This window comes from Alligator mississippiensis, chromosome 4 (assembly GCF_030867095.1).
Source record: "Alligator mississippiensis isolate rAllMis1 chromosome 4, rAllMis1, whole genome shotgun sequence".
Taxonomy (NCBI): Eukaryota; Metazoa; Chordata; order Crocodylia; family Alligatoridae; genus Alligator; species Alligator mississippiensis.
In genome coordinates, this window is record NC_081827.1 from 50,494,801 (window position 1) to 50,518,491 (window position 23,691).

Sequence of the window (23,691 nt, forward strand, 5' to 3'; positions counted from 1 at the left end):
TCTACTGTAAAATAAAATGATTTGTGTGGGTAGGCAATAAAAGCCACTCTCTGGTAATTTTTCAAAATGTTGCATGGGGTTTTAACTATATGACTCTTATTGACTTAAATAGGAGTCATGCAGCTAAAAGCCCATACAATGCTTTGAAAATGTATCCCTAAGTGTTTTGTCAATAATCGTATGTAAGTAATAAAATGGGATTCATTCTTTTCTGTTCAAGACATATAAACATTATGTTTATATCAGCACACTTACTGACTTTTTGTAGCTTGATAGCCAGTCTTTAGTCATACTCTAATTGGCATCCTGATCGTGTAATGTCATTTTAATGTGTTTCGAAGAACACACATTATATTATTAGATTCTTGCTGTGAAAGACATGCAGAATAGCTATATCATAAAAACTGCAATAACACTTGTTCTAAAAATCATGCAATAATTCAAAACGCATTATTGATTTGTGTCTAAGTAACAATTTCCTAGAAACACTTCTGAATTATAAAAACATAGTTTACATCTGAAAAAATAAACCCACTTTGTTCTGCTTCTATTCTGAAAAATAAAAGAAAACATATGGGATTATACTAAAAGGAACTGTCTCAGCCAATCAGAGAGCAAGAAAACAAAACAATTTTGATCTCTAATTTATTTTATACTAACTTTTCAAATATACAAACCTCTGTACTCCAATTGAATAATCATAGCCCTCTGTCAATCATTTACAAACATGCGTATAATAACTGTTTCTTAATAAGCAGAGTCCTTAAGCATCTAGACTCTGTTCTCCAATAGGCTGAGGACCCTTAGTCAGTTTGACTGTATGAGCCATTCAAAGTACAAGGATTTACATAATGGTAGTTTCTTGTTATGCTTATTGAAACAATGGTTATTTCTCAATTGTTAATTTGCTTTTTTTCATTAATTCTAATACAAATTTAGACTTCTGACTCATTACAGCCCTAAGAACTCCACAACCATATGCCTACAATAATATAGCTTTTACTTGTTTGTTTCAAAAACTGCCCCTTTCTCTGTACTTTACTGCACACCAGATATTAAATGCAAGAGAAGAAAAATGCATGGAATTTTGAGAGAGTCATGATGATGTCTTTGTCTGGTATCAATGGGACATCTTAGCCAGGTGCAGACATTACACTTTTTCCAGTTCAGGTGGTTGGTAACTAGTCTATACCCACAACAAAACAGAAGTTCAGGACACACAGATTGCTTTAAAAATGGCAGATCCCAGTCTAAGATAGACCTGCATCAATGTAGTACCAGACTTACTCGATCTAAGTTAGACTGGTCTATTGAACATTGGTGCCAGACCCGCTTGCAACTTAAAGCATCTCAGTTGCTTGTGTGGGGTTCCTGCTGACCCCCCCTCACAGGAAGCCATGGCTCAGCTGCTCTAGTTGAGCACCTAGCTGGCCCTGGCCCTGAGCTGTCTGTCAGCCACAGACAGGACAGAGGTGGGGATGAAGGGAGTAGGCCTCACAAGCTGCTGTGGGGAGGTGGTGCCAGCAGTGCATTCCTCATTCCTGGCCAGGTCTGCAGGGCACACAGTGTTCCTCCTCCATCCCAAGCTCCAGGCCCCTGTGCTAGAGCAGCTTCAGGAAGGGCTCACAGGATTTCTACCCCCAGAGCCAGTGCCGAATTCCCGGCTAGAGCTGCTTCTCTGCAGATGTGGCTCTGGTCCCTAGGGGAGGCGGGGGCACAGGCAACCATGCCTTTGCAGCTGCAGAGAAGTGGCTTCAGCCATGAATGCAGCACTGGATCCACTGGAAGGAATCTTGTAAATCCTTCCTAGAGCCACTCCAGTGCAGGGTCCTGGGGCTTGGGACAGGGGAGGGACACTGTGCCCCACCAACCTGGCTGGGAATGCAAGTTGTGCTGCTGGCACTGCCTCCCCCCAGCAGCTCATTTGCTTTGCTCCTTCCCACCACCTCTGCTTTGCTTGGGGTGGACCCCAATGCTCCCCACCCCAGACAAAGCCCATTCACTCCTATCCAATCTACGTAGCTCAGAGAAACCTGCGTAGAGTGGATCGATTCTGCCTTAGGCTTTTTGAATGTCTATACTTAGCACTCAAAAAGAATACAGTTACATGAGGGGTTAGATGCTGAAAGATGCTGTTATATTCGTCCTAGGTCTACAGATGAAGAGTTTTGAGGACATCATCAACCCAAGCATTTATAGTAACTAGTCAAAGCACAGAGGTCAGGATGGAACAGCACACTTTAGTATATAGGGATACCACTGTGTTTGGGGTGGTTACTGAAGGATATGATATATTCATAAGAAAGATAATTCTATTCAAGGACAATGCATGCTTCTATACCAAGATTCAGATCTGTTTCAGTCAATAGTATAGTTATTATTTTATTTTTAAAAAATCTTTAAAAGTGGATTTCAGTGAGACAAGTCAATAAAATTACAAACTTTCCCACACATCTCTGCCAACATTTATTAGTTCTGACCTGCTACTTTTGTCCTGTTCCTTTGCTGAAAGAAAGCTGCCAATTGTATTAAATTACATTGTGGTTTCATGATGTAGAGTAATGTCTTCTAGAAACAGTAAGATCATCACAAAAATAGTTACTGTGTTGGCAAAGCCTGATAGTCTGTAATACATCCCTTGGTAACTCAGGGTGTAGCTGGTCTCAGAGTCATAAAAATAAAAATATAGTATATATAATTAACAAAAGAGTACTGGACATGTTAATATAATTTGCTGCATGCTAGCTTATTATCACACATGTATCTTATCTGATCTTGCAGCTCCTCTCTGAACTGAACTCTGGAAGAAGTTACCTGGAGTTTAACCTTAGTATGAAACAAAAGGATAAGTTCTTTTTGTTTTGTTTTTTTATTTTACTACCTAGGCAAATCATTTGCATTATGTACAGACAGTGGCCACTGTAATTAGTTACAAAATGCAACATTACAGTCACGGAACTGAACACAAATACTGTATTTACCCAAATCCAAGATGACTATAAGATGATTCCCCAATAATTGGATTTGTATAAATATCATGATATTCCCTCAGCCTCTCCTCATAAGCCATGTTCCCCAGCCTTCTAACCAATTTCTTTTGGTCCAATCCTCCAATTTGTGTAGGTCTCTCTAAATCCTAGCCTTACCCTCCAGCATATCTACTACTCTGCCCAGCCTGGTGTCACCTTGCAAACCTTCTGAGGGTATACCTCATCCCATCATCCAGATCACTGATGAAGATATTGGGGGGGAAAAAAAAGGTCCAGGGCCAACCCCTGGGCCACTTCACATATATCAGCTGCCAACTGGACACTGAACCATTGATTATTACCCTTTGAGCCTGATGATCCAGCCACTTTTCTATCCACTTTACAGTCCATTCATGCAATATGAACTTCCTTAGCTTGCTTGCAAGAATGTTGTGGGAGACCATATCAAAAGCCTTGCTGAAGTCAAGGCATTTCACACCCACTGCTCTCCCCATATCTACAGAGCCAGTCATCTTGTCATAGAAGGAATTTGGGTTGGTCAGGCATATCATGACCTTGGTGAATCCATGCTGACTGTTCCTAATCACCTTTGGCTACTCCAAGTGCTTAGAAATTGGTTCCTTGAGGACCTGCTCCATGATTTTTCCAGGGATTGAGGTGAGACTGACTGATCCGTAATTCCCCAGATTCTTGTTGTTCCCTTTCTTAAAGATGGGAACTATATTTGCCCTTTTCCAATCATCTGGGATCTCTCCCAATCACCATGAATTTTCAAAAATAATGGCCAGGAGCTCTAAAAATACATCAGCCAACTCCCTCAGCATTCTTGGGTGCCTCATGTCCAGCCCCATACACTTGTACACATCCATCTTTTCTATATAGCCCCTAACCTGTTCTTTCACCACTGTTTGCTGATCAGTGCTCATCTCCCCAGACTGTGCTGCCAGGCACAGTAGTCTGGGAGCTAAGCTTGCCTGTGAAAATAGCAAAGCTCCTGAGACAGGAGGTCAGGCCAGTAAATGGTTGCCTTCATCCCCCACAGAAGGGAGTCACCGACCACCACCAACCTCCTTCTCTGCTTGGTTCCTCTCCTTCCCACTATCCCATCTCTCCCACTGGTTGACAGCCGAGTAGAAGGATTAACCTGTGCATAGTCACAGCTTCTTCTGTGGTTGACACTATACTGGCAAAAAATCTGATATCATCAAGTAGAAAATTAGGTTCCACCACTTCAATATCAATAACATTATTATTATTATTATTATATATAAATCCCATTGTTAAATTGTTCAGCCTGCATGTTGAAGTGCAAAATAAACAAACCTTATCACAGCCAATATATTTGTAACATCATGCTACAAACTAGGTTCTATAGAGATTATCTCCTTTTAAACTATATGATGAAAGAATGTCAAATATTTCAGTTCACTGGATATCGACACTCATCAAGATAGTTAGCTTATGGTGCTGAACACAGGATGATGTAGGGCCTAGCAAAAAGAGTTTCAAGTTATTTGTGCTCTACCATATTCCTGAGCCAGCTGAGTAGTGCACTGATGACACTATCTGAAATCTACCAAGAATCCCATCTGGGGACATAATCTCCTGTCCCTGTTTTCTCTCTCCTTAAGTCTAGTCAGTAATGATTTTTTAAAAGCAATGACTTGCTACCATTCTCGACATTCTTTGGTGGATGTGGGACCACTCTGCTGTTTGGAGTGAGCAGGAAAGATTATGGTATCCGGGGAAAAACTTACAATTTTGATGGTAGAGGACAGTAATTGGTCCTACACCTAATCCAGCAATACAAAGCAACACTGCCATTCATTCTAAGAAAATGAGCAACAGGCATGTCCACAGTATTAGGGAAGTTGTCATAGGCAGAGGGACAAATATTATTTGAAGGGATGGAACATGTGTGCACCCTTCCCCCCAGCAGGTAAGTCTGTCATGGGGAAGGGGCTGGGGGGGTGGGGGGGACAGATTGAGACCCCTACAGTGAGGGAGGGAGCAAGGCAGAATCAGGGGCAGGAGCTGGGGTGAATGGGGCCCAGGCTGAGTCATGGGATGCTCGGAGCCTGGCTCATCCAGGGGACCGGGGGGCTCCTGCTACTGCACATGTCCCAGCAAAGGCCTGGGGGGCACATGCTCCCCAGATCTCTGTGCAGGGTGGAGGTGGGCTGCCACTGTGCACTGGGTTCTGCACCCTGCTGCCTTTGCCATGAGAGCTGTATGGTGGCAGGCATGTAGCATCGCTGGGCAGGCAAGGGACTCACCACTCCTGGGGCAGCGGCCATGGGGTGCAGAACCCAGCATGCAGTGGCAGCCTACCTCTGCCCCACACACAGATCTGGTGGACATGTCAGCCCTGGGCCTCCTTGTGCACTCCTCCTGTGCGCACAGCAGAGGGAGCCCCCAGGCTCCAAGCATCCCATGACCCGGTCTGGGGCCCCATTCGTACCAGCCCCTACTCTGCTCCCTCCCTCACTGTGGAGGCCTTGATCTACTTGAGATGAACATCATCACAAGATGAACATGAGGCCTGCTCCCCCCACCACCTCCCAGCCCCTATCCCTTTACAGAGTAGACTGAAACTTGCCTGGCTGCTGTGCTGGGCAGGAATCAGTCATTAGCCTGACTTCTATCCCGGGGAAGATCTTAGAAAAGTTTATTAAAGAGGCCATCCTTAATGGACTGGCCGATGCCAACATCTTAAGGGATAACCAGCACAGGTTTGTTGCGGGTAGGTCTTGCTGGACCAATCTCATTTCCTTCTACGACCAGGTGACCCATCACCTGGACAAGGGAGAAGAGATTGATGTCATATATCTTGACTTCAAAAAAGCCTTCGATCTGGTTTCCCATGATCACCTCTTGGACAAACTGGCCAATTGTCACCTTGGGTCCTCCACGATCCACTGGCTGGAAAATTGGCTCTGTGGTTGGACCCAGAGGGTAGTAATTGATGGAAGTCACTCATTGTGGTGTCCTGTGACCAGTGGGGTCCCCCAAGGCTCTGTCCTTGGACCCATACTGTTCAACATCTTCATTAATGATGTGGATACTGGAGTCAGAAGTGGACTGGCCAAGTTCGCCGATGACACCAAACCTTGTGGCAAAGCATCCACACCAGAAGACAGGCGGGTGATCCAGGCTGACTTGGACAGGCTCAGCAAGTGGGCGGACGAGAATCTGATGGTGTTCAACGCCGATAAATGCAAGGTTCTCCACCTTGGGAAGAAAAACCCACAGCATCCTTATAGGCTCGGCAGTGCTATGTTGGCTAGCACTAAGGAAGAAAGAGACTTGGGGGTCATCATTGACCACAAGATGAACATGAGCCTGCAGTGCGATGCTGCGGCTAGTAAAGCGACCAAAACACTGGCTTGCATCCATAGATGCTTCTCAAGCAAATCTCGGGACATCATTCTCCTCTTGTACTCGGCCTTAGTGAGGCTGCAGCTAGAGTACTGCGTCCAGTTTTGGGCTCCACAATTCAAAAAGGATGTGGAGAAGCTTGAGAGAGTCCAGAGAAGAGCCACGCACATGATCAGAGGTCAGGGAAGCAGACCCTACGATGACAGGCTGAGAGCCCTGGGGCTCTCTAGCCTGGAAAAGTGCAGGCTCAGGGGTGATCTGATGGCCACCTATAAGTTTATCAGGGGTGACCACCAGTATCTGGGGGAACATTTGTTCACCAGACTGCCCCAAGGGATGATGAGGTCGAACGGTTGTAAACTACTGCAAGACCATTTCAGGCTGGACATAAGGAAGAATTTCCCCCAAGGTCTGGAATAGCCAGCCATTGGAGGTGGTTCAAGCACCTACATTGAACACCTTCAAGAGCAAACTGGATGCTTATCTTGCTGGGATCCTATGACCCCAGCTGACTTCCTGCCCTTTGGGCAGGGGGCTGGACTCGATGATCTTCCGAGGTCCCTTCCAGCCCTAATGTCTATGAAATCTATGAAAATCCACATGCTGGGGCTGCAATCCTGACTGCTTGTCTGAGTGCCCTCTCCCGCACTCCGCTGCAGCAGTCCAGAGCCTGCAGCTGGTCTGCCCTGCAGCCCTACTTGCTGCCCCATGTTGTGGGGGCTATGTCCCATTATCCCCAGCCTCCCACTGCCTATGGAAGAAGTACTTATGCGACCAATCAGAACCACTAATACAAACATGAATCTGAAAAAGGCATGTTAGAATTCATGCATCATAAAGGTTGGTTAAAGAGATTTGCATCAGACTATCAATAAACTAATGTTTCACTGTAATATTTAAATGAAAACTCTCAAACTTCTACAGTTTTGCTACCATTATACAACATTGTTATAACCCATAACCAAGATCTTTTTGCACAAAAACTTATTCCAAACATTTCACCCAGCTCTAATATCCATTTTTCATCTATGTGTTTTTATAAGCAGGAGACGCAGTGCTGAAGATAAACCAATCAATTACATTTTTTCTGATGCTTTGATGAAGTCTGAGCATGGTTTCTAAGTAGGAGTAAATGGGATTACAGTTCTTTTTTCTGCTATTACTTTTTCATACTTATGAACTAAGCAGATTTTATTAAACTACTAATTAAATGATAATTTAATGTGTCTTTCCAATTTGTCATGATATTTCTGACTTTATTACTAAGTGTGTTTTCCAAATGAAATAACGTGTATTTCTATATGAAGTGTCATTAATACAGGCAGCACTGAATAAAATTTATACACCATTCTTAACTTGTCCTACCTTGCAAAGCAGCTTCAATTTATTTATTTCATAAGTAGTTGATGTGATTATATTTAAGATGTATAATGATTTAACATGATTAGCCCTAGCTTAATTACATGTTTCTTTTCATGAAATAACATGTTCCTGCCCATGAACTATGAGGACATTTTTTTAACTGTTTTATATAAAGTGTTGTCACTGAAGAAAAAGATGCACTTGCTGTGACTGAACTTAATTTGTTGCAGATTTGCTGAGATGCTTTTTGATATCCTATACCCGGTGTCAACAACCCATGGCTTGCAGCCTGGATCCAGCCTGCAAAGGTCTGGTATGACCTGGCCCAGAAAGTTCTGACTCGGCCCAGGGCAGCGTGGAGAACTGGCTACATTATGCTGCCTTCCCCCTGAGCAGCACTCTTTTCCATGGCTCTCCCTGATTCTCTTATGCCTGTGCTTACCTTGGCTGCAAATACCTGGCCTCTTGCAGGAAGAGTAAGTGCAGGCAGCCTGCAGTTTCCAGGAAGCAGAGATTTGCAGCCTAGGGCAGGGAGCTAGGTCACAAACTCTGGCCTACAGGGACAAAAGGTTGCCAACCCCTGACTACTGAAGACCCCAGCTCTTGTAGTGATACCTAAAGTCAAATTTAAACTAATTAGCTCAGGTGTTATTAGGAGCATAGCTACAGTAACATAGAACTCAGCAGAGGTTGTCTATGTAAGTATTCATTTACTCACCTTCTCAAGTGGGTTTTGGAGTCTCAGCTGAGCTCCATACTACCAAGGCTACTGCTAGTAGTGTGTCAGGTAGTTAGCTTACAGCTACCTCCAGCATGTCTACACAAGCTGCATTCAGTAGACTGACTGCACTGTAGGCATACCATCCATGAAAATACACAAGAGTGAAAAATATTTGAGGAAGTGTGTTTCAGATATTACAGAAAAGCCAATAGAAGTAGACTTGTAAAAGATTTTTGTGAATCACCTAACTGGAATAGACTCAGTAGCAGGAAACCTAGTTTTCCATTCACCATGAAAAAAGCAAATATAAAAGAGAGCAGAAATGGTGCTGCTCACCATGGGATGCTGCCATGCTTTTGGCAGGTCACAGAAAAATGTGGATTCCACATTCTTCCAGCTTCTTCTGGAGTAGTGCTGGGTCTTCTTTTCCTATAGGCAAAAGGACAGAGTAGTTCTGCTCCTCAAGGCTTTGTCTTTATGAAGGGAAAAAGGTATTTGGCTTAACTTGAAGTAAAATCCCAGAAAAGCCAAACAGTTTTATTAACATGAATGAGTTGGTCAACTTGAGAACTAGGCTTTTAGTCAATCTCCTCATTCAAGTGGCAGCTACAACTCCAAAGAACAAGGCAGATTCCTTGTACTATTTCCCAGCACACTAGGCTGGCATCCTGTTCTTTTCTGGTTTTCTACATAATTAAGTTGCCTAAGTCTCTATACATATGAATACGTATGTATATGCCCAGAAAAAGAATACCAACCTGTGTGTAAGTGGCATTTTGGGGACTTAGATAGCCATGTTGATGACCAAACCTGGTCGTCTCCAGAAAGTAATAGAATGCCACCCTATGTGCTTTAGCCTGAGTTGTGTAGGTCTACTTCATGTTCCCAGAGAGTTCCTGCAAAGATGCCCCCAAGTATGCTCCACTACCCTTTTCCATTCTTATGCTCCAGTACCCAAAATGCACTGGTGAGGCCACTTTGTGAACATCCACAATAGTCATTCTAAAGCATGCTGAAGACAGAGGTCTTCAGAGCAATGGCAGAGGGGTGTCCCCAGAGTGGTTTCACTGGGGCATATTTAAGTTTGGAGGAAGGGAGTGAAAACAGGTGGGTGGAGCATGTTCCATGGCATTCCCACCAGAAAATACTGGGGATGCAGAGAAGACATACCCTCTAGGGTTTAACAGAAAATGGAGAAAATGCAGTGCAGCTTTACATCAGATCCAATTGCTTAATTATGAAATTCATGAAAACAAGATCATGAATAGACAGAATACAGTTCAAGGGAACCAGAGAACCCTAGGTATTATTCTTTATGTCCTTCACTTAATTAACAAAGTAGAATCATACTGAGCTGCATTTTGATATCTGCAAATTCACAAATCACAAGATGATTGGTCCGTGGGCTTACAGTTCATTGAAGCACAGATGAATACAACTCTGCTGCTGTGCCAGAATTAGGGACATTATGGGTGATGCCATGTCCCCTGCAGGCCACTTTACCTCCAGGTGGCTGGACCCCACTCCTGGTGGTGATCTGAAAAGGGGGGACAGCCCTGATTGGCTATTGTTGCCTGTTCTTTTCCACAACATCAGCACACATTAATCTGTAAACTTCACCAGGCAAATAAGTCTATTTCACCTCTAGTAGTGCAGGTTAAAGAATTTACTCCACACAATAGTAGTAATAATTAGAGTCTACACCACTCAGTTGAGATATTTAATATTCATCAAAACACTTAGTTTATGTGATGACAAAAAAAGGAAATAATTCTATACCTAAATCATACTCTTATACAGAATAACTTGCAATGTCCCAAAGCCCCATCTGAATTATTTAGTACATAGTTCAGAAAGTTTTGTAAAAAAAATCACAATGAGTTGTGACAGAATTTCACAGGCTATCCATGTATAAATGACATCACCAGTAACCATAACTCTGTTCTACAGGAATTAAAACAAAATCTAATTAACTACATATGATATGGTCCAAATAAAACCGGATCTAGCATTCAAAATTAGTTTTAATATAACAGCTTTAAAGTAAATTAATCCCCAATTAAAACAAAAAAACCCCCAAAAACCTCTGCAAACTCCAAAATAAACAAATTTCCTAATGGAAAGCATCTGTCTTGTCTGCCTGCAGTATGGAAATGATTTGCTTCTGTCTGGAGTTCTTGTTTGTTTAAAAGAATCAGCAAGACTGCTGGTAGATATGGGACCTAGTATGGTTCAGTGGTATTGGAGTTGTGATGAAAAAGGAAACCTAACAGATGAAATCCCTATTTTCTCCTATTTTGGCAATTTTTCTCTTGCTGGATGACAACAGCACACAGAGCAGAGAGAGAGTAATCCACTCTACATGATGTCCATTTTGAAGTTGTCTTTGTAATAACAAATCAGACATACCAGACACATAATAGAGAACAGAACTACTTGGTTTCCAGTGAGATTTCCCACGTTTATTACCAAAGGGAATGCAAAAAAATAAAACAAAATGGAAACAAAAACAAAAAAAATCTCCAAGGAAGAGTATTGAAATTCAAACTTTTGCAAAAGAAAAACGTGTTTGATTATTGTGCTGTTACCAGAAAGGAAAACAAAGTTAAAATTAAAAAAAAAACCACAATTATATATATATATATATATATATATATATATATATATATATATGCAAAAAGAATTATGGTAGTGTTGGCTAAAAATGTCCAACTCAGGATCCTTAAAATTCTGGTTTATTAGGCGGATTGAAACACTGTAATGAAGTCAAATCATAAACCTTGGGGCTGGTCCCCCCCCCCCCCCACACACACACACAGTAGAGAGCTACAAGAGTACCTATCCCACAGGCACTGGAGTCTGCCATCAATGGCCAGTCGAGGCTTCTTTCAGCGTGATGTTATCCTACAGAAGAGGGTCGCCAGCTGGTCCTTCTGGCTGGACAGGTCAGGTGCTGGTCAAGTTGGAGATCAAGAGGGCGCCACTGAGGGTCACTTTTCACTGCTTTTTATCTGTCCTTGGCAGACTTTGGTTACTCCCCAGTTTTCAGGTTTGCCCAATCCAGGGGTCATTGACCCTTGTGGGACTTTCCCCTCAGTGGCTACTGGATGGCATCTGTCAGCCCCAGGGGTCGTCCGCATGTACGTGCAGGTTTGGGAGTCCGTTGATGAATTTTGAATAGGGCTCTGGGAGCAGTCGATATGGAGATATTCAGCCCAAAAGTTGGTCCCCGGCATTGATTAACTCAGACCGGGGCTTCTAGCCCTTGAACTGTGAAGTTGAGAGAATTCCCGGTTGCTACATTGTCTCCTATTGATTTCTTCCATTGGTTGATCTGCGGTTTCCCTAGGTGTTAATTACTGTCTGCTACTGTGTTACTCATTCAGTCACTGATTCACTCGCTTTTTCAGGGGCCCGCCTGATACAGGGAAGCAGCAGTTTGATTCTTGCCCTTGTTAACATTGTTACAATGTCTAACTTACTTCTGAAACTAAAACACATTTAGCTAAAAGGTGAGGAGTATAAAATATAAGCTACAAAAGTAATGCCATGGTACACAAATAGATAAAAATACCAAAATACAAGGGGAGATACAAAATACACACATACAAACTTTAAAACACAATTCCTTATCTTATACTGAAAGAAAGAGGAAGGAAGAAAAGGTAGAAGAAGAGAAACATATCCAAAGAGGGGAGAGCAAATGCAGGCAAGTGGAAAAGGGGGCTTTCTGCTACAGTAGGAAGATGGCAATGTGGAAATACTTTAAATTCAGGAAAGGTACAAAAATTAGATACCATAAATTAATCTAATATGACTCTCAAAAATGGAGGCAAATAAACAGCTACCTAGATTCCCCCTTATTTTGAGGGCCAAAAATTATACTACTCTATTTTCTTTTAAAGAGGAAGAAAGATTCTGCCATTGAGGAAGCTGCTCTGGCACATCTGTTCCCAGATTCATCTGCTAAAGCACTGTCTGGACAAAGATACTTCTGGGTTGAAAAAGATGAAAGATAAGGAACTCAGAGGATTGACGTTCTGAGCTCAGGGGAAAGGAAAAGGGGTGAGTTACTTCTCTATTCCACCCTTCCTTGGAGGGTGGTTCTGCACAATGTCAGAACTTCCAACAGAAACCTTCCCTCCTATTTCCTATATTAATGGAGTAATTGCCATACACTGAAGATAGGAAGAGCCTATCTGGAGATCATAGGTAAAAGGTACACTGCAAAGACATACAATGCATTGCTACACTACATGATAGAATAATGACTATATTTATTATTTGTTTTTCACTTGCATGTGGGAGCCCTCATCATGGACCCAGATTCCAGTGCACTAAGCACTGTATAAACACACACAAAAGAGATGTTGCCTGTCACCAAGAGCTCCTAATCTCTATATCACAACCTTTGATCTCCTCTGCGATGTAACTTGTAGTGTTCCAGTATGGCACTGAGTTTTTACTCTTGATATTAATAGAGAATCAAGTCAAAACTGAGCACTTTGAAGCTCCGCATCCCAGCAATTTATTTATGCAAAAATGATAGCAGCAGAAAATATTGGCAGAAGTTTAGGACTATTCTACTTTTTAGAGATAAAGTCTACACTATATACTATGCAGGTCATTCTAAGAAGATCTTGAGCAGTATGGACATTTCTAAACATACAAAGTGTGCTCAGAATGTAAATTATAATCAAAATATGTTCACATAGGATAAATATGGTATTGTGTGGAAGATGTTGGCATTGTGCTAAAAATCACTGGAAATAAAGTGAATGTGATATTTAATATATATAGGTTCATATTAAGTTTCTGTAAAAATAATATAAAGTCTCTGATTCAAAAAGTCTACAGGGAAAAAGCAGAATATTAATTTTCATGGTACTTCATTCCAGTATTTCCAAAAGTATTATGTGTCTGTGTCTACATAAAACAGTTGCTACATTCTAGTACCAATATAGCTGTAAATGTTCCATGAACTGAATAAAAATATTTCCATCCCTAAAGTGCCAAATAACAGGTCACCTCAAGTGGATGGAGAAAGGTACAATTATAGGTGCATTTAATATCTGTAATGAATCCAAGTTTGAAAGCTTTACATTGTTTATATGTTATATTCCAGTTATAAATAATTTTTTAAAAGGTGCTGTATACCTCAAAAAGGACATTAAAACTTCAAAGTAATATATATGTTTGTTATGTTACCATGACATACTATGTTGTGGAGGTGCGTGTGATTTTGATTGCCAACAAAAATATATTTACAAAGTGTGAAATTATGAATTATTGTTTTTGTTACTCACAGCATTAGTTTAATTGTGTTATTACATTTTCCCATAAAATGTCAACAAGTCCTACAGTTTGATAGAGCCAAGTTTTAAAAACAGCATTCATTTAGTACTAGTCTCTTACATAAGACAAACAAAATAGCAAAGTACTAAGAGACATGCTAAAAGGGATATTCAACAAAGCACAATAAATACTATAGTAATGCTGCACCTGAGGACAGATGGGTACAGACAGTCCAACTTCTGACCCTGAAATGTCAATCTTGGCAAAATGTTTTTTGGCAAACCCCTGCCCTGCTTAAATGAGGCAAAGTTTAGGTCTAGCCTCAATCCTGCAAGTTATTATATTCATCCAGATAGACCCCAGTGCCCCTACAGACCTCCCCGAAATCATGGACACCAGGGTACCACCATGTGAATTCACTTCTTCAACTGAGGGTTATATTAGATTTAGTGTTGAAACTAGTCCCCTGCCTTTGGATAATAAGTTCTTGAGAGCTGTGTTCACCCCTCACACATGTGTGCTCAGCTTCATTTAAGATAGCAGTGGTAAACTGAACACCAAATATTTTAAAAGAGAAATATTTAAATAGCATATTTTTCAAAACAGTGTATATGTTCCTCATTTCTGGGTTTGAGGTGCTGTAGTTGATGGTAAACTCAACACAGCAGTTGCTGTAACACCCATCGACCCCAAATCTCATGCCCTCGAACTCTCCTCTGCCTGATTAAACCACTTCACCCCATAGTTCCTGATAGAGTGAGGAAAATATTGTAAAGTATACCTGAACGTTCACTCCAATTTAAAAATGAATTTGCCTTGTCCACTCTCGCATCCCTTTTGTGATTGCTATTGCAAACATTTGAGAGATTGAATAGGACTCAAGTGAATGCTTATGGAAAGCAGACTTTGTGTTTGCACTCCTGAGTATTTGCACCAGAAACGGTGTATTCTGTATGGGATGAGACACAGCATTAAGCAGTATGAGGGAGAGGGAGAGGGTTACTTCAACCCCATGCCTAACCTTTGCAATTCAAGCAAGTTATTGAACTCAGGATCTGACCCTTTTCTGCACATCTAGAACCATCCATTTACATGCAACTGGGTCCCCATCCCACAACACATATAAGCACAGAAACAACTTAATTACTAATGTTTAATTGCTGTGCTGACCCCAAGCTTTACTTTGCATCTGTGACTGTTGTTGGGAAGAGATCAAGGGTAGAGCAACCATGTTACTGGGTGCCTGAAGACATGGGCAACTAGAGCTGCCTTAGTCAGGGGGGACACATGCCCCCCTGTGACCAATCCCGTCAACCGGGGGTGGGGCCCTCACTGCCAGTCCCACGATGGTCAATTGCTGTAGCTAAGCACTGCAACCACTTCCAGGAGATCTTTGCTGTGTTCCCCAATCTACCCTGAAACACTGTATGGTTTGGATAAGGCATGTCATTTTTCCCTCCTTCTGCTGAATGGAAATATTAATACCCTTCTTTGGTGGTACATTTAAAAGCTTTAAAAGTACTGTTTATTATGAAGAGAAGAAATGGAAAACATTAACCCTTACCCATCGCATATGATTGACCCAGTCCGTCATACTTAGCTCCCAAGAACTGTGTTTTGCAATGTGACATGTCTCTTCAATGTGCTGTAAAAATAATGCAATAATAAAGTTAATATTAAAAATAATTATGATATCCATAATAATAGGATAAATACAGGTTAGTAAATATAATAATGCACTTAGTACACTATATTTACTTGACTCCAAGACAAGGGCTTTCCCCCCCAAACAATATGGGGAGGGGGGCTCATCTTATTTTTGAGTACTGGCCCATGGCAGGCAGTGGCTCAGTTCCAGCCTTGCTCTCAGAGCCTAAGCCAGAGCCAAGCCTCCCCGCACCCCACCCCCTTTTGGGCTGGGGTGGCTCATGCAGTGAGGGAGGGGCATGCAGCGGTGGAGGCATGTAGCCGGGGGGGGGGGGGGGTGGCATGCAGCTGGGAAAGCATGGTGGAGATCATGGAGTGAGGGGGCCTCCAGGGGAGATCTGGTTGTGCAGGTTGGGAGGAGCACAAGGGAAACTGCTGCCTGCCTCAGGTTCCCCCCTCCCACCACTTACCTTCTGTTTTGGCTCTGGCCCCTCCAGCCCTGAATGAGACAGATCTAAAGCTGCTGCTACTACTGCTTCTGCCTAGCCAAGCAGAGCCAGCCAGATCAGGGCTCCAGCCACAGCTGAACCAGAGTCAGAGTAGGAATTCAGCAGAAGGTAAGTGGTAGTGCATAGGGGGCACATAGTGGGGCACACAGGGGGCAGGCATGGGGTGGGGGATACATGGCAAGGGTCAGGCACAGACATGGCAGGGCAGGTGGCAGGGAGAGATGGGAGGCAGTGAGTCAGGGAGTAAGCACAGGTATGGGGGGATCAAAGTGAGGCAGAAGGTGGCAGAAGTGAGACACAGGCATGGGAGTGGGGGCAAATGGCAGTAGGGCAGGCAGGGAGGGTAAGGGACAGGATGGACTGTTATTCCCTGCCACTGCTTTCCCCTCACCACAGTGGGGGAATGAATTTAAGACAAGCTTCCACTAATTAGATTCTATACATGGAAATTTATAGCAAATATGTATATTATTTCCCATGTATAGAATTTAATTATTGGGGAGGATGTCTCAAATTTGAAGTCATGCCGGATTAAGGTAAATATGGTATTATTCTTTGGAAAAAAAAAAAAGCCTGCTTTCTAATAGAACAGCCTCTGCACAAATCTCTTGGAAGAACCCAGGCAACTAGGAATAAAATCAACTATTGACTTTCAGCTGTCAACTTTTATTTGGATTTGTTCTCTTAAAATCCTTCAGAAACATTTGAATTCTTCCTTTGGGTCTAATTTCTGGTTATATTATTCTTTCTCCTTCCTACTGAGTTTCTCTCATTTCCTCTGACTGCCCTTTTTGCTTTCCAGATTCTCTCTCTCTTCATTTTTCTGTCCTCTTCTCCTAGAATCAGCTGATTAATCATTAGAGTCGATTAAGATATCAAGGAGCATGCCAGATACTCTGCTTTCAGCAGACAGTTTCATAGTTGGTAGGTTTGGAGAGGACCTGAGCAGATCATCAAGTCTGACCCCGTGCCATGGGCAGGAAAGATTGCTCAGGTCAAGTGACCCCAGCTAGGTGAATATCTAGCCTCCTTTTGAAGACCCCCAGGGTAGGAGCGAGCACCACTTCCCTTGGAAGTTGGTTCCAGATCCTAGCTACCCTGACTGTGAAGTAGTGCCTCCTGATGTCTAGCCTGAACCTACTCCCAATCAATTTGTGGCCGTTATTCCTAGTTACTCCTGGTAGTGCTTGGGGGCACAGGGACTCTCCCATTCCCTGCAGGTCCCCGCTGGTAAGACATGGACCCACAAGCCTAACTAGTATTTTGTAACCCCACAATTTTGTTTTACCCCAATAACAAAACTCCCTACGCTGAGCAGATGAAGAAAAAAAAAAAAAGAGAGAGCCATGACATTCCACATGGAGTTTCCCCATCAAGTACACCCTGGTAAAACTGCTGACTTGAGTCATGTCATTCTTCTTTCATTTCTTTAAAAATAATGGAGGATTCTAACAGAATGCCTAACAGAGTATTTATTATAAATGTGTTGGCAAATGACCAAATGACAGTATATTATGTACTATTATGTACCAGAAATAGATCAAATTATTTTAATATTATATTCAGGTTTCACTAAGCATGTGTTTGTTTATTTGCATGCATTCGGTCTATTAGTACACTGTTAACACCTCACTGCAAAGTATTAAACATCAGTAGATGTTAAATTATTTTTTAGGAAAAAAAACAGTTGCACAAAGAATTTTACAAGCAACATTCTCTTTTAATACAACTCTTCAGTCATTAGAATCCAAGGGGCCCCATTACTGCCCTTGTCAAACACTCAAGTATGTTAATGCCCATAATGGTGACCTAATCAGTTTAGGTGTATCATCGAAACAGTTTCACTGAAGCTTTTGAGAGAATGTCATTTAAGGACTTGTAGATGTAGTGTGCTTCAGTATGTCTGTGGATCAGGGTAAAGTGTGACTAATGGCAGGTACACTACACATTCTCAAAAGCTACTGATCTTTTCCACAAAATCACATTCTAAAACAAGACTTATTTGGAATTTAAATGGGTGAAGCAGAGAAGTGCCATTAGATACAGGTTCTTTTTAGTGCCATGAAACATTTCTCATATAAAAAGACAAACATTTCAAGCATGCATGGGTGTTCTTACAAAACATGCATCAGTACCACCCAGTAACAAGCTACAAAGTTGTTTGGAAAAAGGTGCTTGCATCCATGGCACATTTTTCTAAAATGAAGATGGCAATATTTTCATTAAAAAACAGTGTCATTAAGTTATAATGGATAATTTTAATAGGAACGGAAGTAGGTACTGTGCAATGCATTTTCACTTTTTTGCAATGAATGGAAACAAAATATCTGCATCTCACTGACAAAGCTGTGAATGGACAAAGGTGCTATCTAAGTAACATATACAAAGTTGATATGGTATAACAAATGCTGTTGATCTCACATAGAACAATGCTGGTGAAGATTTCACTTTCTACCAACACCCAACTAAATTCTTTGAAATATGTCCTGTAAGGACAATAGGCAAAGTTTAAGATAGAAACAAGAAATCCTTCTTGCCACCATTTCATAAAAAAACCCCTCACTTAACTGTTTCAAATCATACTCTCTGTTTTTAAAAATTCTTTCTAAAATATCATTTCTGTGTTCACATATGAGCATTAAAAATTTAACAATACTAAGTATTAAATATATACTAAATATCACAATAACCTAATGGAATCAGGATGCAAACATGTCTTATGAAGCTACTACAATAAGCCCTGCAATTTTTTCCTCCCCTCAGGTTGGTTCTGTTCATGTTCTTCTACTGGTAATGTCAGATCTAATTTTGGATTAAAACAAATTCATGGACTGGACTGTGGTTGAAACCTTGGCTGAAATCATGTCTTTAGCTGTTTCTTTTACACACCCTAAACACTTTTGCATACTAAATCAATAATAGATAACAAAAAAGCATGTTGGAATAGTAGCAGAACAGCAACAGCTACTCTCACACCACTGCAACTATGTTGTTAAATTACAGATTACCAATATATGTTACTTAGAAAAGGATACAATACAGTATGGCATGGCATGATTCTGAATCAACCTCAGCTTCACTGATGAGAGAACACATAAATAACTAGTAACAATATTATTACAGACTCGGGAAGTAAAAAAATCAAAACTCCAAAGTAACTATGTCACAGCAGCTGCTGTGACAGTGAGGTACCCAACAAAGCTTCACTTTCATTATAGTTATAAATGACATGATTTTATTTGTTTTCTTTTTTTTCAAATGATTTTTAATATGTATGGGATTTCAGTAAGTGAATGAATTGATGTAACAGTTCAAGTCACACAAGCTTTAGTGAGAGCCTTGAGCTACATAGGAGGCTGAGAAGGAGTTTGAGTTCTGCAACAGCTTTATAATATCAGAGACCAGGCCATTGGCCTACCCACAGCTGTTAATTTCCCAAAAGGATCATGAACCTTCATTTTCTCCAAGCTTCTTCAGCCTCTAAGCTTTACCCCGCCACAGGCAACCAGAATTCTAATATCAAGAGGCATATTAATGCTACAAAATGGTTCTGTCATCACTGAAAATGAAAAACAAGGCTATATAGATAAAAGAAAATGTGAAGTATTTGCTTTCTTGCTGCTTTGCTTTCCATGTCTTTTTTCTATTTCACTAGGATCACCATTTCCTTTTGCCAGATCACTACCATGAAAAAATGTGTTTGTATGCAAGTCACCTGATCTTATCAGCCCTCTCTCAGATACAGGTATGTAGGTTGTACAGTTATACAACTGAGAACTGCAGGATAACAGGCCTTCATTAACAGCTCTACTCTTTTCTGTAAAAGACACTAGAGTCAAAAGCCATAAGCTCTTAAGAGCGGCATTCACCCCTGTGTAATGAACAGGCACAGGGTCTATGCACTGCTTACCTCCTATTTATGCACAATTTTTCAAAAGAGCTTACCACTCACTGGGCACATCTGCACATGCAATTAAAGCACTCCCAAGTGCACGTCTACATGTGTGCCCCCATTGGGAGCAAAACTGAGCTTGACAGGAGCAGCCCAGTTCAGGGCTCTGCTCTGCCAGCTTGCAGCAGCCAGGGGAAACTCCAAGCTTCCCCAGGTGCTAGCCCTGGGCTAGTCGGGGACACAGGGGCATAGCCCTGAGCTCCAAAGGGTGGGGATGAGCTGTCCTGGCTTGGCAGGCATCTCTGTCCCAGGCAAGGAGAGATTGGGCTAGTCCCAAGCTGGGGGGGCGTCCCCTATCTCCACATGGCTGGGAGGCAGCTGCCCATCAAGCTGGGACTGCTCCTGCCCTCCTCCACTCAGGGCCAGCCCTCCAGAACTTGGGACTAAGCCACTGTGCCCCTACCAGCCCAGGGCTGACACCCATGGGGAGTCTGGAGCTCCCCCTGACTTTTTCAGAGGGGCAGAGCAGGGCAGGAGCAGCTCTGTACTGGGCTGCTCCTGTCAGGCTCAATTTGTGGCCACTGAGGGTGCACATGTAGAAGTGTTCTAGGGAGTGCTTTAATGAGCCTGAGTTTTCTGTACAGAAATTTCAGGTGCATGAATTGCATGTGTAGACATGGCCACTGTGACTAGGAGACTATTAGTTTTAGATGCATATATGGGGGCTGAACTCTAGGAAATCTGGCACTTAAGGTATAAGCACTGCTGATTTCCTGCCAAAGGAAATAAGGACGATGGGCACTGTTCACTGCACTTGCTGTGATTTTTTTTTTTCTTGACTATATTTTGCTAACCTGTAAACAACAAGCTACTGTATGTTACCATCAATGGGTTGTTTTACACAATCAGTAAATTACACTTGAGTTTAAAGTAGACTAGGAACCACTGAGAAATGTATTTCTGTATGAGCCTGTACCTAGCACTGGAACATCAGTGTTCATCTGTTAGTTGGTTATTGGAGCTGTGTGAAATTTCACTGGCTGTTTCATTTCAACACTGTTTTGACTCATTTTGAGCTCAAAACAGCAAAATTGAAATGAAATGAAGGGCATCAAAACAGCCTTGAAACAAAGCGAGATCAGTCGAAACATTTTGAAAGTTTCAAAATGTTTTGATTTTCAAAGCAGCCCAGCTGAGTTCCCCTCCCCAGTGCTAGGATCAGGCTGGTGAAGGGAACTAAGCCTGATTGCTCAGCTCCCCTCCCCAGTGCTGTGATCCAATCAGGCTGGGGAAAGGAACTGAGCCCATTCATTTAGTTCCCCATACCAGTGCTGTGATCCATCGGGCTGGGGAAGGCAACTCAGCTAAGCTGGGCTGAGCTCCCCTCTGCAGCCCTGATCGGGGATGAGCTGAGTTTCCTTCCCTAGCCCAATCCTAGCACTGGGAAGGGGAACTCAGCTCAGCTGGGCTCAGTTTCCTTCTCCAGCTTGATCACACAGCTCCCACAGCCCTCCCAGGGTTGCGGCCCCTGATCTATCTGCTGGATGAGAAAAGCCAGGTACTGCTGTCTGGGACTGGCAGCATGCTGGTGCCAGTCCCAAGCAGCAGCACTCAGCTTCCCTCCCTCATCTGGCAGGCAGATCAGGGGCCCACAGCCCCGGGAGTAGTGTCACAGCCCTTCTGGGGTTGTGGGCCCCCAATCTGCCTGCCGGATGAGAGAGGCTATTTCGAGTTTCCCCATTATAGCCCATGGGCAAAACTCAAAACAGCATAAAAACAACATCACTGTTTCAACAAAAAGAAATGGAATAGTGGTTTTGAATTAAAAAAAAAAAATCAAAATGAAATGCTGTTCCATCGAAATGCAAGTCAAAACGGAACGGTGTCATTTCGCACAGCCCTATTGGTCATATGTACTCAGTTATTCAAGAACAGCTGGCAGGACCAACATTTTGTCTATGTTCCACTTTGATGGAAAATCTGAAGTGCACTTTTCCATGCCTTCTTGAGAGCTACCATTTCCTAAGCAAGTGTTCTTTCTACTAGGCAACAGGAGGGCTCTTCCTTTTCAGCTATTTGCTCCAAATCCAGAAGAACGTAAGTGAGACCACCTAAGAAGTGTCCCTCTACAGCTACTCTTGAGACTTCAATCTTTTATGTGTCTAAGGGGATGCTGGAGATGATGGAATGGCCTTACCAATGTATTTCCAGGTGTAGAGCAGCATATCAACAGGCAATGAAAGGCAGGGTATATGCAGGGGCATCCTGTCCTCAGCTAAGTAATCAGGGAGTTTAGGTAAGGTTTAAAACTCTTCTCAGAACCAACTACAATTGCAGCAGACTTAGGCAGGAGTTAGACACCAAGGTGGCTGTAACAGGGGGCCTTCTTGGGGCCAATCTCTCTGTGGCCCACCCACCAGTTCCTGGGCCAACCACCCGCATTCTCACCCACCACGCCTTGTTGTTATAATTAATTAGTAGATATTAATAAGAGGGAGGCTGCCCATTTCCTGCCTCAATTCCAGGGGGTGCTATCTGTGGCTCCTTTCCTCCCCTACACCACAGCCCAAGCCTCACAGATGGCATCTGTGTTCTCATAATCACTGGCCCCTCTCTCAGGGCCCCAGAATCCTACTATTGAGCCCCACCTGGATTCCTCCCTTCAGGCAGACTCTTCCGCCGTCATATTGGGCAACATAGCTCCCTGAACTGATCCCTCTTTGGGTGTTATCCCCCCACCAGGACCCTCAGTTCTCTAGCCCTGGCCCACCTCCAGGCCAGTCAGAACCCCAGGCCCTCAGCTTTTGGGCGTTCTTCACAGTGGGCCCCCAGCCCTTCGGCCCTTCTGGTCCTGGCACCAGCATGGGCCAGTCAGGGGGAGTTCAGACAGGCAGAGTCTATGGCCTTTTTCTCTCTCTGAGGGTCCGCCCTCTGGGCCCTCCAAACAAAGGGGTAACCCACCCAGTCATGGGGGTTAGGGGTTAAGGCGCCCCAACCCACCTTTTACCAGGGTGGTAACTGGCCTGGCATTTCCTGGGGGCTCCCGCACCACTGAGAGCCCCACCAGGCCACCCACTCCTGGCAGGGTGCAGTTTTAGGTCATGTCCAGGACCAAGAGCCTCCTTACCATCCCCTACAGCTCCTCCCTTACCTCCAGATGATATCAGCAGCCCTCCAGCCAGGTGATGTTGTTGCCTGGCCCCCAGCAGAACTGCCCTCATCAGGCACCTGCTGGCTGCTGCTTTCTGGCCCTTAAATTGGCAGGCACCAACAATTCCCTGCCACAGTGGCCAACCTGGGTTGCTTCTGAGCATGAGCACTACCAATATCTAAGCAGCTAAGGATCTTTTCAAGCCAAAAGGGAGGCACAAAATAATCTAAGTGCCTAAGCACTTTTGCAACTGCTAAATATTGGATTCTTTATGATTTAGGTCTCAGAGTTCTGACTAAATTCAGTTAGGATTAAGATCTAATTCAAGGTTACTAGAGACAACAAGCTGCACAGCATCCAAAGGAAACTGAGGAAGCAAGTGTGTCTGCAGATGCATACATTTTCTCAGATGTACTACCTTGACCTTTATAAGCAGAGATCCTGGTTTCCTCAATTTAAAAACAAACAAACCAAACCAAACCAAACCAACAACTCACAAATTCTCTGATAAAACCCCCAAAATCCATGGTTAAAATGAAAGGTCTCCCACAGCCCCCCTGGCCCTGCTGGTGCCCCTCACTCCACCCCAAAGTCCCCCCCCCCAGTTCTGCTGGTGCCCGTCACTCCACCTCCACAGCCGCCCCCCCCCCAAGTCCTGCTTCTGCCCATCCCCCTGCATCCCCCAGCCCTGCTCCTCACTCCCCTCCAGCCCTGCTGGTGCCCCTCACCCCCCACCCACAGCTCCT

At 43.1% G+C, this 23,691-nt stretch overlaps 1 long non-coding RNA gene across 1 annotated transcript in view; it reads right to left on the reverse strand.

The window, feature by feature from the left end:
- Positions 1–11,142: 11,142 nt before the first annotated feature.
- LOC109284306 (uncharacterized) overlaps positions 11,143–23,691 on the reverse strand; it is a 145,545-nt gene continuing 132,996 nt past the window's right edge. The window contains exon 4 of the long non-coding RNA XR_009461568.1: positions 11,143–15,391. This is a non-coding gene — a long non-coding RNA (uncharacterized LOC109284306). The remainder of the gene's footprint in view (positions 15,392–23,691) is intronic.